This window comes from Calliphora vicina, chromosome 1 (genome assembly GCF_958450345.1).
Source record: "Calliphora vicina chromosome 1, idCalVici1.1, whole genome shotgun sequence".
NCBI classification, from domain to species: domain Eukaryota; kingdom Metazoa; phylum Arthropoda; class Insecta; order Diptera; family Calliphoridae; genus Calliphora; species Calliphora vicina.
Window position 1 is genome coordinate 125,692,843 of NC_088780.1, and position 19,358 is coordinate 125,712,200.

The 19,358-nt window shown below is 28.7% G+C and overlaps 1 protein-coding gene across 5 annotated transcripts in view; it reads right to left on the bottom strand.

The window, feature by feature from the left end:
* cnc (cap-n-collar) overlaps positions 1 to 19,358 on the bottom strand; it is a 156,065-nt gene that overhangs the window by 46,850 nt on the left and 89,857 nt on the right. The gene's annotated exons all lie outside the window — the stretch shown is intronic.

Here is a 19,358-nt window from a genome sequence, read left to right on the forward strand (position 1 = left end):
TCAACTCTTCATGCAGCATACCGTTCCATTCAAAATATCACTATTCAAGACGTGAACCAGTTCTGCTATCTATCGTACCATGAAAGCCAGACAACAATTTGGCCAGCTAACAACAGTATGGAAGTACACAGAGAAAACAGATTCGTGATAGCAACCGAATTTGTTGCCAATCGAATGACTCGGTTGCCCACATAGAATTTTTCAGTTCTATCAACATAAAGTCAGTTCATAAAGAAGAATTTCGGTTGAGGCAACCAAACTTTAGTTGCCCCTTCCAAAATTTTATAGCCACAACTGTAAAATTCGGCCACTAAGATAGAATCATTCGATTGGCAACAAATTCGGTTGCTATCACGAATCTGTTTTCTCTGTGTAACCATTCCTCTCCATTAGCACAAGTCTTAGCGTTAAGTCTGTCCTATTATACGGATGCGAAACATGGAGTGAAATCAAGAACACAGCATCAAACAGAAATAACTGTAGAAAATTCGTTGAGGCCCAAATTGGGTATTCAATTTTTGTCGGTTAACTGTTCGAATAATTTAAAATTGTCGATTTTCAAATAACAAATAAACCGATTAATTTGTGTCGATTAACCGAAATTTCTTTTTTTCCACTTTATATAGAAATATAGTTTTAAACACTCAAATTGTATGTCTTAACTCATGAACATTCCCATCTAACAATAGTTTTTTGAAGTATAGCTCCAAAATTAAACTAAGGAATTTGGAAATGACCTTTTTTCTAGAATGTTCTATGAATAACTTTGTCCAAATGAGTCGGATGACATTACAGAAATGAGTCTTTTATCAGAACTTAAAGAAACTATTAAGAGTATTGAAAATCTAAAACAAATTAAAAAAAAAAACTAAAACAAGAACTGAGAAATTGGATATTCTTTATCATGTCTTACTTTTGATTTCTCCAACATCGACAATCAGTGATAGAGTTTTTTCCAAGTCAACTTTTATTAAAACTAAAGAAAAAAATCATTTAAGTTATTTTCTTTTGTTTAAAGATTTTTCAGAAGATCTCAATAAAATCCTAAAAAAAAACTCACATTTGTATAAAAAAGGATTGTTGAATTGTTATGTTTTGTTTTTCAGTTTAAAATTAAAATAGAAATTATTCGGTTAATCGAATAATTTAAAATTAACCGATTAAACCAAAACCCCGATTAATTATTTGTTCGATTAACCGATTAAACCAGAAACCCGATTAATTGAATACCCTAGGCCCAATGCTCCTTATAGGATCAACAGAAGCCAAAAATTAAATATATACATATGTACTTTTTTAGCAAATGTAGTAAACTAACGATATTCTCACTTAATGCAGTCAACTTTTATTAAATTATTAACATGATACATCTTTTATGGACGCACTCCTTCAATATGTACACATTCAAGATGGGCTTACTGTTATAACAAGACTACTGTCCATTTAAATTTTGAAGTTTTTTTTTCCAAAAACACGTGTTTTATGTTTCCAAATATGTAAATAATCAAATTTTCTGCGTTCATTCACCATCAGCACCGGCATTTTTGAAATTATTTAATTTGTGTAGTTATGTTTTGTCAAAAATCGCCAACCTCATGGTTTTTTGTATGAAGATTTTCTAAACTAGATTTTAATAGTAGTAGTCATCATAAACAAATCGACACTCACGAAATATAGTTTTGACTGAATTTATCTTTAACTCATTGCTTTCGTCATCATCATCGTCGTCGTCGTTGTAGTAGTCATCCAACGTCATCATAACATGTTGAATTTTTAAAAATTTATCATCATCATCGTCATCATCAGCAAACTCTTTAGGTCAAGAACTTTATTACCAAAAAACAAAACAGATAAATATGTATTGTACATACATATGTAAGGTACATATAAAACGCACATAAACTAGTGATGATTTGTGAAATAATTTGTTTAAAATACGGATATTTCAATCGATATTTTTAAATTATTTATGCTAATTTCAAGAAATAGCAAGTGTTTTTTTTTGAGAAGAATTAAAGGTTTTTTTTGTTTATAAATTGAATTGTAAGGTAGGTAGTAAACAATTAAAATATTAGGAAATTATGGATTACAGCTCCGTTAGAAATTGTAACGATCGGTAACAGCGAATAAAGGCTACTTTTACAAAACCAATGGTCGTCAAAAAGTGTAATTGGAACATGGATAATAATATTGAGCCCAATTATGGAGTTTTTTTCTCATTGAATTTGAATAGGAAAAATGGGAAAAACTCCCGGGGAATTTTTATTCATAATTGGGCTGAACATGTTATGCACTTTTCTTCCTATTCTGATTTTTGTTTATCAAATGATATTTTTATGAAGTTCGTTGACATTCGCGTTTTTAAAGGTAAATAATAAATTTTGTTCGGGCCCTGATGACTGTGAATGCCGACCCGTGACCTAAACTGTTGTATACATTAACAAATTTAAGCTTTTTGATTTCTAGACTATTCGAGAAGTTCCTTCGATTTCTGTTCTCAATTGGGAACCATTTTCACTTCTCTCAATAACCATTAAAAACTACATTTAATAATTTAAAATATTTAAAATTTGTTCCTTAATATAAAGTAATGTTTCTTCTCCCGTTTTATTGTTTAACAAAAACTTTAACTACAACTCCACCCCAATTAACCTAGACCACATGTCTGTCTATGGTTTGGAGAGCAGAACCACACAATTCATTCGGTAGTATGTAGTTTTTTTTTATATCAAATAATACCGGCAAAACTAATGTAAATGATACCCGGGCAATACACCACCATTATGTTGCAATATTTCGTTTTTAATATAAAGTATTCTTTTTTTTCATAGTTATGATGGTTAAAAAAAAGAAATACAAACATAGTTTTTTTTTGAATTATTAAAATAAATTTTTGATGAATTTTTTGAAAGTAATGATGACCAAGTAGAAATAGTGAATGAGGTTCTTTTTATAGACAATTTACCTGCAGACAGACTGACCCAACTATAAATATCAAGTATGCGCGAAGAGCAAAAAAAATAAATAATGTAATGAAGCATTACAAAGGAACATGTTTTAGAAAAAAGTAGGAGTATTTGGGAGAAAAATAAAATAAATAGTGTAACAGGATGCACACACTAGTTAATTTAATTGAAGATAAAGAGGAAAAACAACAGATGTTTTAAATAAATAAAAAGAAAAAAAGTAAAGCTTTATAACGACTTTTATGATCACACGGGATATGATCTACAAGGTGTAAGTAAGTCTTGGTTGGATCTAGCAAGACCCAAATATAAATACACTAATATCGTTTACATTTAACTGGTTACGATTTCAAATCAAACTAACCTTGAGCATGTTTTGGATAACGAGGTTTGAAAATTTCTTAATTCTATTCCAGAAATTTTATACATGTTTTCGACATAAAATCTAAGATTTCTTATAAAAAAAATTAAATTAAAATTCGAAATTTACCTAATAAAAATGTGTAAGAAATTTTCGAATTGGCTTCCTTATCCTTTTAATTGAAATTTATTTCTTCAAAGAAATATTATTTTTTGTGTTTTAAAAATAAGATAAAACGAGGATATTTTTATAAAACAAGTAAGAAATCTATATTCGGCTGTGCCGAATCTTATATACCCTTCACCAAATTATACTTTTAAATAAAAATTTTAAATATTTTTAGGTACAGAAAATTTTTTTTTTAATTTTTTGGAAATTTTTTTTGGAAATTTTTTAAATTAAAATTGTTTTTTTTTTAATTTTAACACATTTTTTTTTGTTTTTTCAATTTTTTTTTAATATTTAGCGAAAAAAAAAACTTGAAAATTTTTTTTTCCAATTTGACCCATTGTAGGTCCAATTTATTATGGTCTTATACGTCGTTGCAAAGGTCTTTGAAATATCTATCATTAGATATCCATATTATCTATATTAATGATTTAGTAATAGTAAGATATAGGTAAAAAATCGAGGTTGTGCTGGTTTTTTTCTCAGACATTTGTGGATCGATTTTCTCGATTTTAAATAGAAACCGAGCCGGAAGAATTCCGGAGATATTGATGTATGAATCGTGTATGTAAGTTATTTGGGGGCTTCGGAAAGTTGATTTCAACAGACAGACAGACGGACATGGCTTAATCGACTCCGCTATCTATAAGGATCCAGAATATATGTATATTTTTTATAAGGTCGGAAAATTATATTCTGGGTTACAAACGAAATGACAAACTTATATATACCATTCTCACTTAGGTGAAGGGTATAAAAATAGTTTATGGTTTTGAATATATTTGTTTCCGTAAAAGTTTTTAAATTATATAAAATTCATCACATCTCATTCCTAAAAAACTGGCACTAACTAAACTGCAACACTTAACAAATGATGGCAATAATTGAGAAATAAAAATGGCGACTATAGAGAAAGAAAGAGAGAGAAGAAGTAACCATATTTGAAGCTGTTGTTTTTTGCCGTTAGTTTGTTATGTTTTCCTTTCATATTGAAAAAGCCTTTATAACGAACAAAAATTCTTAAAATGTCACTCAACTTCTTAAAAAAATTATTAATTATATTTAATAATTGTTAATATTCTTAGGATTTGTGTTTTTTTTTATACAAATGTTATTGATAAAACATAATTGGCAATAAGTCGGTTGTCATTTCATCTTGCACAACAACAATAACCATAAATTGTTTCATGACATTTCAGTGGTGTCAAACCGGTTACTTATTTAATTTCTGTTGTTGTTTTTTTTATAAACCTCTCCCTTTAACAAACTGGAGTAATCAGTGGTGGACAAAACCATTGAAAGATAAATAAATACACAATAATAACCATAACAACAACAAAAAATTACTATTTATTAAAAAAACAAAAAAAATTATGATGATGAAAATCAAAAGTATCATTGTAATCAGATTTATTATTTTGTAAGAAAGATCAACAAAAACATTCGTCAATAAATTGAGAGGAAATATAAAAAAACTGAGAAAAAGATTTAATAAAAAAATATACGAAGGTTAGGTGAGAAATTTTGTGATAAAATCCTAAGTTACAGCTAAAACATTTTATAACACTTTGTCCAAATCTTCTCCAATTTTTGTATCCCATCCAAAATACAAAATTTGTTGAGGTCATCAAAATTATGATTTCAGCGCTGAAGTAAAATCTTTTTCAGCCGAGCCATTTATTCAGGTTTGGAAACAAGAAATAGTAACTCGGTGATAAATCCGAAGAATAGGATGGAAGAGGGAGCATTCGTATCCTAATTTATGGATTTTTGCCATCGAAACTGCACATGAGTGCAATCTTTTGTGCACCCGAAAATCATTCTCATACCCAAGTGTTCATTCAAAATTGAAACCACTGAACCATGTGAGATGCCTATGGCTTCCACAATCTCTACCATATCATGAGTTTTGTGAATTGTTTTGGATGTAGAGACCACAACTGGTCATCTAGAACGTTCGGCCTCTTCTGTAGTTGTGCGGCCACAACGAAATTCAGTAAACCACTTTTTACTATTGACTTTGATGGATCAGAGTTCCCATAATATTTATCAAGCTTAGCCTTGGCTTGAGTGATGGTTTTTTTCCGCAAAAAATAATGCTTAATGAGCACACGAAATTCAATTTTTTCTATTTCCTCCTCAAGTCTCACGGTAGTCTGCTAAAATTACGCAGTTTGTTAAAATTTTGACAGGAGTCAGCTGATAGATTCCTGTTGATAGGAGCAGTGTTGCCCTTTCAGTTAAGAGGTGAGACATATTTCGTATAACATATTTTTGTTAATTAAAATATATTTCAGAAATATGGCAGATTTATTAATTATTTGAGCTTTTAAAATAGGTTGTTTAATTAGTTTGAAAGAGAGAGAGGAAAAGACAAGAAGTCAAAAAAGCTATAAAAATCATACGAATTTAGCTTAATTTCAATATGTGGAATTATAATTCCAAAGAAAGCAGAAAGTTTAATAAAGACCTAATAATGGAGAAGAACTCAAAAAAAAAGCGCTAAGAGATGAATTGAAAGACAAAAAGGTGAAGAAGCCTTTGAGGACTAAAGTTAACATTTTGGGCGGGAAAACGTTCTAGAATATTTATGTACCCTATTAAAGCTAAGGTTGGGCAATGTCGAAAAAGTTCCATATTGCAGAAGCTAGGAAGAATTTTAAGTTCAAAAACGTTTAATGTTTTAAAGGAGAGTCAAGCAAACCAATATTTGATTGCTGCAAAGATTCAATGTTGCGATAATCTTGTTTATTCTGCGGTTGGATATCAATAAAACCAATAGAAACATTTTTTATATAGAAAATTTTCCGTATAACTGTTTTTTTTATAGAAAATTTTCTGTATATCAGTTCTTTTTATAGGAAAATGTCTGTATAACAGTTTTTTTTTTATAGAATACAGTCTGTATAACAGTTTTTTTATAGAAAATTATCTGTATAAGAGTTCTTTTTATTGAAGGTTTTTCTATAGAAAACTGTATAACAGAGTTTTTTTTATAGAAAATGATCTGTATAACAGTTCTTTTTATAGAGAACTGTCTGTATAACAGTTATTTTTATATAAAAGAATCTGTATGTAATATAATGTTTGTATAACAGTTTTTCTATAGCAAAATTTTGAGTTTAATTGTTTTATATAGAAAATTTTCTGAATAATAGTTTTTTTCTATAAAAAACAGACTGTATAACAGTTTTCTGCAGAAAATTTTATGTGTAACAGTTTTATAACTGTCTGTATAACAGTTTTTTTTAGTATAGAAAATTATCAGTATAACAGTTTTTTTTATTGAAGGTTTTTCTATAGAAAACTGTATAACTGTTATTTTTAACAGTAAACTATCTGTATGACAGTTCTTTTTATAGAAAACTGTCTGTATAACAGTTATTTTTATATAAAAGAGTCTGTATAACAGTTTTATTATAAATAATATTATAAATATGTGTAACAGTTTTATAAGTGTCTGTATAACAGTTTTTTTTATAGAAAATTATCAGTTTTATCAGTTTTATTGAAGGTTTTTCTATAGAAAACTGTCTGTATAACATATATTTTATATAAAAGAGTCTGTATAACAATTTTATTATAAATAATGTTTGTATAACAGTTTTTTATAGCAAATTTTGAGTTTAATAGTTTTATATAGATAATTTTCTGAATAATAGTTTTTTTCTTTAAAAAAACAGACTGTATAACAGTTTTGTCTACAGAAAATTTTATGTGTAACAGTTTTATAACTGTCTGTATAACAGTTTTTTAAATAACATTATAATTTTTTTTTTCTATAGAAAACTGTATAAGAGTTTATCTAAGAAATGATCTGTATAACTGATTTTTCTATCCAACATTTAGTGTATAACAGTTTTTCTATAGGAAATTTTGTGTACAATAGGTTTCTCTACGGAAAATTACGCGTATAACAGTTTTTTCTATAAAAATGTAAATAGGAAATTACCCGCCACAAAACCAAAAGTTTTCATATAAAAAAGGAAAAAAAAATATGTAAAATAAATTTTACTTTATTTTCCCACCCAAACGATGGACCTGGATCAGTAGTGCCTGCCTTAAAACAAATATGGTTGAACTACATATATTGGGAACTTTTAACCATTGAGCAAAAACAAAGACTTGTTTGACAACTTGAAATAAATAAAGAAAAACAACAACTTTTAACACTATCAATTACAATTGAAACTTTGAACTAGATGGACGATTAAACAAAAAAATAGGAAGCAAGAAAGAGGTGGGACAAGAAGAAAAAATCACCACTGGACCAAAACAACAACAATAACAACAACTTGCATGTATTGATTACACATGTACACAGAAGTATAAGTATTTTTACACCGTGTATATCAAAAGCCCCTACTTTTTCAATGGAATTTTGGTTATTTTTTCAACTTTATGCTTAATTATCTTTATTATTTTTAATATAAAAAATCAATTGTAATGAATTTAATGTGTGAGAATTATGTAAAAAGATTTATATTTCTATATTTATATCATTTATAGGATTGTGAGTGAGTGTAGGTAGTTTTCTACTAGTATCTATCTATACAAACAATATCTATAACATTCAATACTTTTATTATTATTATTTATTTTTTTTTGAATTTTGTAATAATTAACAAAAAACCACACGTTTTCTGAACAAAAATTGCTTGTCATTGAAAAACATATTTATAAACATAATATTTTATGTAAAGAAATAAGAAAAAAAAAGTTTGTTGTACTACTTTGAAATAATTCTATTTTGAAATGTAATTAAAACCCCGTTGTGTGGATAGAACACAAAATCCAAAAAAAAAAAAAATTATTGAATTGTATGTAGGATTTCTCATTTATTACTCAATATTATTTATTGATCAGTACGATTAGGTGGCAGAAACAGCAGAAACTACACAAACAACAATAACAGCAAGTGTGTTTAATAAGTTGGCTGTAATTAATACAGACAACAACACAAAATATGTAACTTAAACTAAAATGGCGTCCGTCATCAAAGATGGCGTTTTTAATACAAAGAATAAGTTATTTGAATTTTTGTAAGATAATTTAACAATTTCATTTGAAAATTCAAGTTTTGAAGCGCTATTTGTAATATAAAGGGTGAGTCCAAAAAACTTATACACACTATTCCAGCCAAAACTTATCCTTGGTCCAACAAATTATTATTTTTTTAATCACATTAGCTTTTAAAAATATGTCAGGTATTAGCTTTTCTAAATCATTTATTTACAACTGTTATTTCGATCAAAATGGTCACCGGAAAAAAGTATGTGAAAAAATAATTAAAACTATTCAAAAAAAATCCAATATGACAAAAGATTTGAAGGTTCATCGTCACACTGTTTCAAAAGCCATAAAGCAGTATAAGGGAAAGAAATTAGCATTGAAAGAAAACCTGGATCAGGAAGAAAAAAGGCCTAACAGATATTTGCAAATTAAGTCGAACAAATAAAGTCGGACAAATTTAAAGAAGCAAAATACGGAATTAATTCCACTTTCAATCGGAATGAAATTCTGATTTAAGTCAATTTCCATTTTCAACACTTTTCCTCTGTTCACTTATTTACAAAATCTATGTTATATTTTAATGCGTCATAGAATGTTTAATATTTTCTAAAGAATTAAATTTAATTTATCAACGTTTTCTTATCATTATATTGTAGTACGTGAGTAATTTATATTATTCGCAATTATAGTATGTGTGTAAGTAGATTTGTACTGGGTCCGTCGTACTTGGGCGATTAGCAGCTATTTTTATACTTAGTACATATTTGTATATTTAAAATGTCAAATGTTTTTAACTGAATTTAGAGTAATTCGTTAGACTACAATAAACCAATTAGAAATTTATTGAAATTTAACGAAATATTTAAAAATTGAAATGGGGTGATTTTTAATAAGATGAAAGCCCAACAAATATCGTTCGAATAGTTGAAAGATACATACATATACGCTTGTTAAGCAATCCGAACAATTTTGTACATTGTACATTGAAACATGCATGTTTACTCGAAAGTATAACGAGTAAATCATGTGGATTCGATTTACAGAACACCAAAATATTGGGTGTATGACATAAAAATTTGGGATTTACAACAGATGGCGTATCTTTTGAACGCGGTTTCTGTTTTTTATAACTTATATGTTTTTTTGAAGAGTACATATCTGTAATTTATTCTCACTTAGTTATTAAATTTTATAGTGTAAAGAACAAAGTTTTTTTTACTTCGAAAATTATGAATTTTGGGACAACAAAACGTAATTTGAGGGAAGTATTGCTTTACTTCTTTAATTTGAAAAATTAAAAAAAAAATCACCAAAGCTTATGGTGAATGTGTTCCATCGGTTTCAACGTGCGAGAGAATTGGAGGCATTACTCCATGAAGATTGTTGTTAAACCCAACAAGAGCTTGTCACATCATTGGGAGCTACTCAGTCAGCAATTTCAAAATGTTTGCATGCAGCAGGATTCATACAAAAACAGGGAAATTGGGTACTGAGAGACCTTGAAACACGATTTTGTATGTCCAAAATGATGTTGGAATGCTTTGAACTTGCAACGAAAAATGGATCATTACGATAACCCGAAGCGTAAGAGATCGTACGTGAAGCTCGACCAACCAGCGGAATCGAAACGAAAGCCAAATATCAATGGCGCTAAGGTAATTCTATGTATTTGGTAGGAGCAAAAGGTTCCTATCTAATATGAGATTAGGAAATCTGACCAGATCATCACAGGGAATCTGTACCGAATGTAACTGATTTGTTTGAAGCGAACATTGGCCGAAAACGCCCAGAATATGTGGCCGGACATGAAATCGTAATATTCCATCATGACAACGCTCGGTCACAAGTTGCAATTAGAGATGCTAAACGGGGAATCCCGTTCCCGAAAATCCCGGGGTTTTCGAGATTTTCTAAATCCCGTTTTTCATAAATAAATAGGGGAAATTGTAATTTTTGTGTGACTTTTTCATTCATTTTGACATTCTACATGCCCGAATATCGCAAAGTGATGTTCAGCAAAGTTGTTAAGCTCAACTCCTGCTACAATATAGTTAATAAAGGAAAACGGTATTTTTGGTTTTCCTTGAGTGGGGCTCTAGAAAATCAATTCTTCAACTTAAATCCTCTTCAAATAAAATTGATTTTATCTCAGATGAGGAGCTCGAACAAAATGAAAATATTTCGATTGATAAAAGGCTAAAAGATATTATTAATAAATGTGAAAACCCCAAATAACAATAACGAAACCAAATTATAATGTAGATTTTCAACTTGCAAAAGAAATACATAATTTTATTTCTGAAGGACAAGAGGAAAATACTTGCAGGGTTTGCCAATGTGAAAGATGTTTTTCGGCAGTAGCATATGTCGAAAACAAAATTCGTTCCAGAATGGCAGATGAAACCATAGATGCAATAGTATTCTTAAGAAGCTATTTAAAATAAACACTTTTTATACTAAAGTACGTTTTTTCACCAGTATGTCGATTTTTTCACGAAAAATCGTATAACAGAAACGCATTCTACGGAAAATTCTAAGAAGAAACCAGAGGTCTAAAATCAAATCCTATCGTATTTCGTCTTATATCCAATGATATTTCAGTATATATATTTTTTTTAATAGTTTTTTTATTTTATAAAAGGCGAAATGCGCAAGATAGGATTTGATTTTAGACCTATGGTTTCTTGGGGATAATTTCATAGAATTTTGCGTAGATTGCGTTTCTGCTATACGATTTTTTACGTTTTGATCGTCCATACATATCGACCCGGCCTAATGTACATACTTTATTGTTATTTCTTCTTATATAATGACTCATGCAAGTATTTTATGCTTTTTAGTGTCTAATAAAAATTAATTGCTAAATAAAAAATTTACTTTCAATTATAAAGACATAATTATGTACGTTTCTTTCTTATAATTTTCGGGATTTTAGATTTCCCGAAAATACAGAAACCCGGGTCGGGATTTCGGGATTCTTTACCAAATCCCGAACCCCGGGATTTTTAAAAATCAGTCCCGATTAGCATCACTAGTTGCAATACATGTTAAAAAGTATTTAGAATGAAGTGGTTTTGCCCCACCCGTTATATAGTCTAGACCGATCCCCGTCCGATTACTATTTCTTTCTAGAAATGCATAACGCTCTCTCTGGGATACGCTTCACTGTAAAACAGAGTATCCGAAATTGAATTGATTCGTTCTTGGCCTCAAAAGATAAGCAGTTCTTTTGGCTGGGAGTCCATAAGTTGGCAGAAAGATGGGAAAGACTTTGAATAAATTTATATTGTTCAAATGTTTTAAAACATAAGCTAAAAAATTGAAAAATTCCCCATTTTTTAGTCATACACTCAATATGTAAATTAGTTTATCGTTATTCGGAATAGGGTTTTTTTAAAAAAAAAAAAACTCAACATATCTCATCAGAGATGTTTACAAAATAAGAACAATATCGATGTTGGCAATTCGTAGCTGACAATTTACATTGGTATGAAACATAAATTAACTGCTATCATTGTCTCATATTGAACAAATTTTCCGTTAAGAGATGACAACATGCAGCCCAACGATATGTGACTACACAATAACAATTTCCAAGTCTATATAAAAACATATTATATAGATTTGTTAACATATTCATTAAAATACATTAAAAATTCCATTACATGTAAAAAAAGACATCAAAAACATTACATTTTCATTGTCATTTACGGAAATGAGTTGAAACAAATCGATTTTAGTTAAAACATGTCCTCGTCCTTAAATGACTTGTACTTCAATTATCTAATGCAAACAAAAAAAAAAATGGAGAAAAAAAAAACTGAAAATCATTTAGTATCAATTACAAAATTGTTTTCTCCACATTTAGTTTTGTCTAATAATGACATTTAATACATTAAGAAAGCAAAAGCAAAAACAAAACATTTAACATCTTTATTTCATTACGATTTTTTGTACTTTGATTTGAGAAATTAATAGTTTTAGTTAAATGAAATTTATAAAAATGTCCTTTAAAAATATTTTAGAACAAAAAAACCAACTACAGACAACGAAGTAAAAAAAGGTGTGAAGTTTAAATACAGATGCATGTTTGCTGCAATGTAGATGCTTAAAAATCTTGACTTGTCTTGACTTAACCGACATTGTTTTTGGTCTAGCATGAGAATTTATTAAATGTATGAGTGACTTTCATATTTTATTTTTTTTGTATTAGAAAACTAATAAACACAAAATACAATAAATTGTTTATTACTGAATTTGAAAATTCACAAAATCCGTCGGCTGATTTTATTTTTCATGCAACTCACTCTATGGGGAATTGAACACATCAGTGTATTTCAAATGAAAAACAGAAGATTTAACAAAAGCTGAAATTTATTTAAGGCTTATGCGGGGTTTATTAATATTGAAATCTTTTATAGAATTTTATATTTCAAATATTTATTTATTATTCTTTTCAATAAATTTTGGATTTTTCCTGGGAACTTAATGAACATTTCACAATGTGAGAATTATTATATTGATAAATGATAAAACAGGAAATTAATACAATATAAATTCAGGGGAAACTAAGAATGCTATAATCAAAAATTCAGTACAGAAGTCTTTGCTTTAAATTTTATGAAAAAGTACAGTTGCCACTAAAATTAAAGGAAAACTCCTTTAGTTTCTAGGATTTTTGATAACATTTGACAAAAAAAATATTTTTTTTTTTGGTTATTTAGCCTGATTTTAGACATTTACAATCAAATGTATGACTTAAAAATGCGGGTTATTGTAAAATGTTTAGCTTTTATATTGAAACATTTGTACAATATAAATTTATTCAAAGTATTGACCATTGTTAGCAATGACCTTTTCCCATATTTCTGGCAATATATGGATTCCGCACCAAGAGAACTGTGCATATTTTTTGATGCCTAGAACGAATCAAGCCAATTTCGGATACTCTGTTCTGAAGTGAAGCGTATCCCATAGATAGCATTCTGTAGCGGCCGAAACGAATACTAGTCGTACGAGCCAAGGCCAAAAATTTTCATGATGGAATATTGGCCGCATATTCTGGGCGTTTTTCGCAAAAATTTTCGCTTCAAACGAATCAGTTGCATTCGGTACAGGTTCTCTGTGATGGTCTGGCCAGATTGCAGCAGCTCATAATAGACAGGAACCTTTTGGTCACACAAAATACGGATCATTACGCTAGCGTATATTTGGCTTGGTGTCGATTCGACTTATTGGACATACTTCACATACGATCTCTTACGCTTCGGGTTATCGTAATGGATCCATTTTTCATTGCATGTAATGATTCGGTGCAAAACTGATTTTCTTTTATAACGTTGAAGCAGCATTTCAAACATGCAAAATTGTTTTTCAAGGTCTATCGACTTTAATTCGTATGGTACCCAATTTCCCTGTTTTTGGATGAATCCTGCTGCTCGTAAACATTTTGTAATTGCTGTTTGGGTAGCTCCCAATGATTTTGCAAGCTCTTGTTGAGTTTGACAACTATCTTCATGGAGTAATGCCTCCAATTATTGGTCTTCAAACTGTTTTTGGCTGGCCTGGGCGATCTTTGTCTTCCGTGTCAAAATCACGACTTCTGAACCGCACAAACCATATCTCGCACGTTGAAACCGACGAAACACATTCACCATAAGCTTGGGTGAGCAATCGGTGTACCTCCCACATATGACGTTTTGTTGGCACAAAATTCGACATTTTCGAAGCAAAAAAAAAAACTTTGTTCTTTACACTATAAAGTTCAATAACTAGGTGAGAATAAATGAAAGATATGTACCTTTGAAAATGACATATACACACAGCCTCAAAATTAAGTAAACACCAGTGATTTTTTTTTATTTTTTTAAGATCCTGAAAATCATTAAGTCCGACTTAAATCTTTTTTTTCAGAACCGAATCTATTACTCAGCCCAACAAACCGAAACTTTTAAATTGCAATCGATGGACAGATTTTAGGAATTTCAGTATCTTAAAAAAAATCAAATAATTTGTGGTGTTTATTCACGTTTGAGACTGTGTGTAAGTTATTAAGAAAACCGCTTTCAAAAAATATGCCATCTATTGTAAATCCCACATTTTAAGCCATACACCCAATAATTTATATTACGTCTCATTTTTCTTTTTAAAAAACGATTTACTAAACAAAATGGAGTAAGTAAAACCACCCATTCCACTTGTTTAAACAACAACAGCCAAATACATCACTTTAATGGATTTATGGCTCTGCAAGAATATTTTGCAACTTTACGTGTTTCCTTTACAACATGAATAATAATTTCTTTCGTTTCCTTTTTAAACTTCAAGAAATTTGACATTTTCAGTTGACAGGCTGATTTTCATTTTACAATAAATAACAAAATAAAAATGAACGCCAAATTTACAATAAAGTAAAAAGAAACAAAAGTAATATTTACATATATACATATGTACGTATGTACATTTATTTGACAAGGGTTGAGTATGGAGTAGACAAGAAATTCCATTTCTCCACCTCCAGCCCCTTCCCCTCAACTGGGTAATCTTTACCATCTATTCATTAAATTCCTATTAATATGTATGTATTTATTTATTTATTTCATATATCGTTTTTATTTGAGTACATAAACGTGCTTAATACCCTGGATCAGTGTAATTTATATAAATGTTAAACTGCTAAAAGGAAAAAACTAAGTTTAATTTATTTTTCTTTATTTTTTTATTATTGTTATTGCTATAATATTCTTTTTCTCTCCATGTGAGCTTTATTTAATGGCATAATCCAAAAAAAACTTAATTTTTCTTTACATTTTTTTGTTTGTACTTAGTTCGTGTTGCCCTGAAAGTTTTTCATTTTTATCAGAAGCAAAAGAAGCGGCATCAACAGCAGCAGTTGCTGTTAAATGTAACACACCCCAGCAGGCCCTCTGTGTGTGTTTTTTAATATACATACTTTCACACTGCCAAAGATTTGAGTGGGGAAATAAAGTTAAATATTTGAGAGAAGTATTGGAAAACAAAAACATTTTAAAAATGTCTAATATCGCTTATTACGGTCAATTTTCAAGGAAAAACTTTCATAGTTATAGATACGGTATTTATAAATTTATCCACTTTTTTAGGAAATCCTCCCATTAAAGATTTTATACATAGTTGTTCCTGTTACCTGTTCTGTTTAACTTACGTTAAAATCGGAAATGTATTGGGATAATTTTTTCGTGTTCTTTAATTCTTTTTTTACAAGAGTTCTGGACAGGATGGATTTGACTTCCGTGGTACAAAATTTACATAATTGTTTGAATACCACTCAAGCCCAAATCGAACCATAAATATTAAAGCACTCTGTGCTGTTTTAAGGAAGGTAAATGCCGTAAATTAAAAAGTAAATTACCTTTAGCTCTGCGCACAAATTAATTTAACTTTACGAGCTTCTTTTCTCATAGAAGTGTTAGGTGCTCTTTGAAAGAGTTGTTCGACTTCTTTTGCCTTTTAATGTTCAAGTCTTCCTTATACTGTTTAATGACCTTTGAAACAGTCTGACGATGAACCTTCAGATCTTCTGCTATTTTTTATTTTGAAAGTCCATATTGGATTTTTTTGAAAAGTTTTAATTATTTTTACACGTAATTTTTTTTTCGCTGTCCATTTTGACCAAAATAACATATCTGACATAATTTTAAAAGCAAACGCGATTAAACACATAGAAATTTTTTGCACCAAGGATAAGTTTTGACTGCAATAGTGTGTACAAGTTTTTTAAGTTTAAAGTTTGCTGTTCTTTTTACTTTTTTTTTTAACTAGTTATCGGTAACTAGATCAATTTCTTTAGAAAATGTTCCTTGTTATATATAACCAGAAAATTTTCTTTGGAAAATTTTTCATGTTATCGACAACTAAGGAAAATATTCCAAAAGAAAATTTTCTAGTTATCGATACTTTTTTATTTTCTAAAGAAATTTAGCTAGTATCGATAACACGGACATTTTTTTGAATTATCGATAACTAGAAAAATTGTCTAAACAAATTTTAAAGAAATTTATCTAATTTAAAATTTATTGATTTTCTAAAGAAAAAATTTCCTATACAAATTTATTTATATATCGACAACTAGAAACATTTTCTAGCTAAACTTATTAGGAATCGATAACTCGGAAAATTTATTAAGAAAAATTTTCTAAAAATAAAAATTCTCAAGAATTTAGTCAAGTTATCGATAATTAGAAACATTATCTAAAGAGATTTGTCTAGTTATCGATAACAGAGAAAAATTTCTATAGAAAATTCTCTAGTTATCGACAACAGAGAAAATTTTCTATAGAAAATTCTCTAGTTATCGATAACAGAGAAAATTTTCTATAGAAAATTCTCTAGTTATCGATAACAGAGAAAATTATCTATGGAAAATTCTCTAGTTATCGATAACAGAGAAAATTTTCTATAGAAAATTCTCAAGTTATCGATAACAGAGAAAATGTTCTATAGAAAATTCTCTAGTTATCGATAACAGAGAAAATTTTCTATAGATAATTCTCTAAAGAAAATTGTTCTAAAGAAAATTCTGTAGTTATCGATACTTCTTTATTTTCTAAAGAAATTTGTCTTGTTATCGATAACAAGGAACATTTTCTAATGAAACTTTTCTAGTTATCAATAACAAAGAAATGTTTCTAAAGGAAATTCTAGAGTTATCGATAACATTTCTAAAGAAAATTGTCAGAACATTTTCTATTTATTGCTTGCTAACTAACGAAGATGTTTAAGTTAGCAATATAAAATTTTAGAGTTATCGATTGTAACAGAAATTTTTGAAGAGAATTTAATATTGTCTTAAAAATTGTTTGCATTTTGAAACTCTCAGCATAAAAGTTAGTATCCAATTTCAACGGAGTATGTGTATCAAACATTTGGTTGGTTATAAGCGGTGGACTTAGTTCTTAATATCACCATACGTACCACCACCATACGAATAGAAGTTTGTTTTATTTTCTTTACATTTTTTTTTTTTGAGAAATGATCAGAGCATGATTTGCTAAAATAAAATCTAAATCATATTGCATGTATGAGTATGATACCCTAAATCCATACACGCACACTTTCATTCACACACAAACAATTTATATAAATACATGTGAGTGTGTGTAATGTATGTACGAGTACACAATGCCTGAGTATATGTGTGGGGGAAACAGCCAGGCTTATTGCCTGCCTATAGGCGTAAATGAAAAAAAGTGTGAAAAAAATGTTGCTGTATGTACAGGGCTCATTTTGTTTGCTTGCTTCTTGGAGAGATGATGGTGGTTGGATTTTGGAATAATGACGGCAATAGTAGTAGAGGTGGTGGTAGCTTGGTTGGGTAATTTAGTAAATCTCCTGCTATATTTGCTACTTTGATTAGTTTCTTTTTTTATATTGTACGTACATATATTATATGAAATTTCCGTAAACTTGGTTTTACTTTCTTTTTTTTTTGTACTTTTTTCGCCTGGCTCGTTGGCCATTATACGAGTAATGAAACCAAACCCCAACAAGGTCTATTGTATTATAATCGCCCTAATATTATAAAGAAAAATAAACGCGTGTTTTTATATTTATCTAGTAGATTAATCGTTAGCCATATCGTAATATCGTCATATGGCTATATCCATTACATTGTTGTTGATTTAATACCTTTTGTTGTTTATATACGTTAATATTTACAAACAGAAAAGAAAATACGTATGGAGTAGTTTGCAGTGGTTAAATAAATTTAGGCTAAATAGCTTTAACATTTTTATCAATTCAAAGAAAGCCGTTTATGTATTGAATAGTGAAGAAAACTTATTTGAAATCTTGATTCTTTTATTATAAAGTTTGCATTTCGTTTTACTTGTTTCTTTTAATTTATCACCTACAAAAATTACCATCTTATCATAAACAATAAACACAATAAAAAAATCTTATCAAAATACCTTATTATTTATTTTTTTTTAACAAAATTCTAGGCCATAAGAGAAAACTGTGGGGTAAAGAAGTGATCATAAAAATATCATGCGAAAAATAATATCAATTGGGGTATTCACACGGTCTACTATTTGGTCATAATGTCCTAATATATTATGATAGTTTAATCAAATTTTTGTTGTGTTTTGTCATAAAATAATATTTTTTTTGTTTAAAACACAAAAACAACTATTATAATATATTAGGACATTATGACAATATGACAGACCTTGTGAATACCCCAAATATAAATATTATTTGCAGACATATTCTTGTCAGATAATTAATTAACATTTTGTATTGTATGTAGTATAGTATTTAATTTAAAATGATTTTCTTTGGAATTTCCATGTTGTTTAAGACAGCGAGTCTCTAGTCTACTAAATAAGATTAGATTAACAGCAAACATGTTCGATATAATTTGCAATATAGCAACTATTAGGGTTAAATTTTACATTGAATTTAAATTCATTGACTAATAAGACTAATTCGATTTATTGAATCCAAAATTGGAAATTAAATTTTGGCTACACGAAATAATCTAAGCATACTTAATAATAGATATAGAAAACAAAATATTTTAGTGATACAAACTATTAAATTCTTTGAAACTAGTTATAGTATGTTAAAATTTTAAATAAAAAACTTTTAAAACGAAATAAACTAAGCATACAAATTGTAATTCTATTACAAATTAAAAATACAGCCCAATTATGAATAAAAAATTCCCCGGGAGTTTTTTTCCCCATTGAATTTGAATAGGAAAAATGAGAAAAGGCAAAAAACTCCCGGGGAATTTTTATTCATAATTGGGCTGATAATATATTACAAATATTTTTGTTTGATATTCAAGATTTGTATTATAACAACAT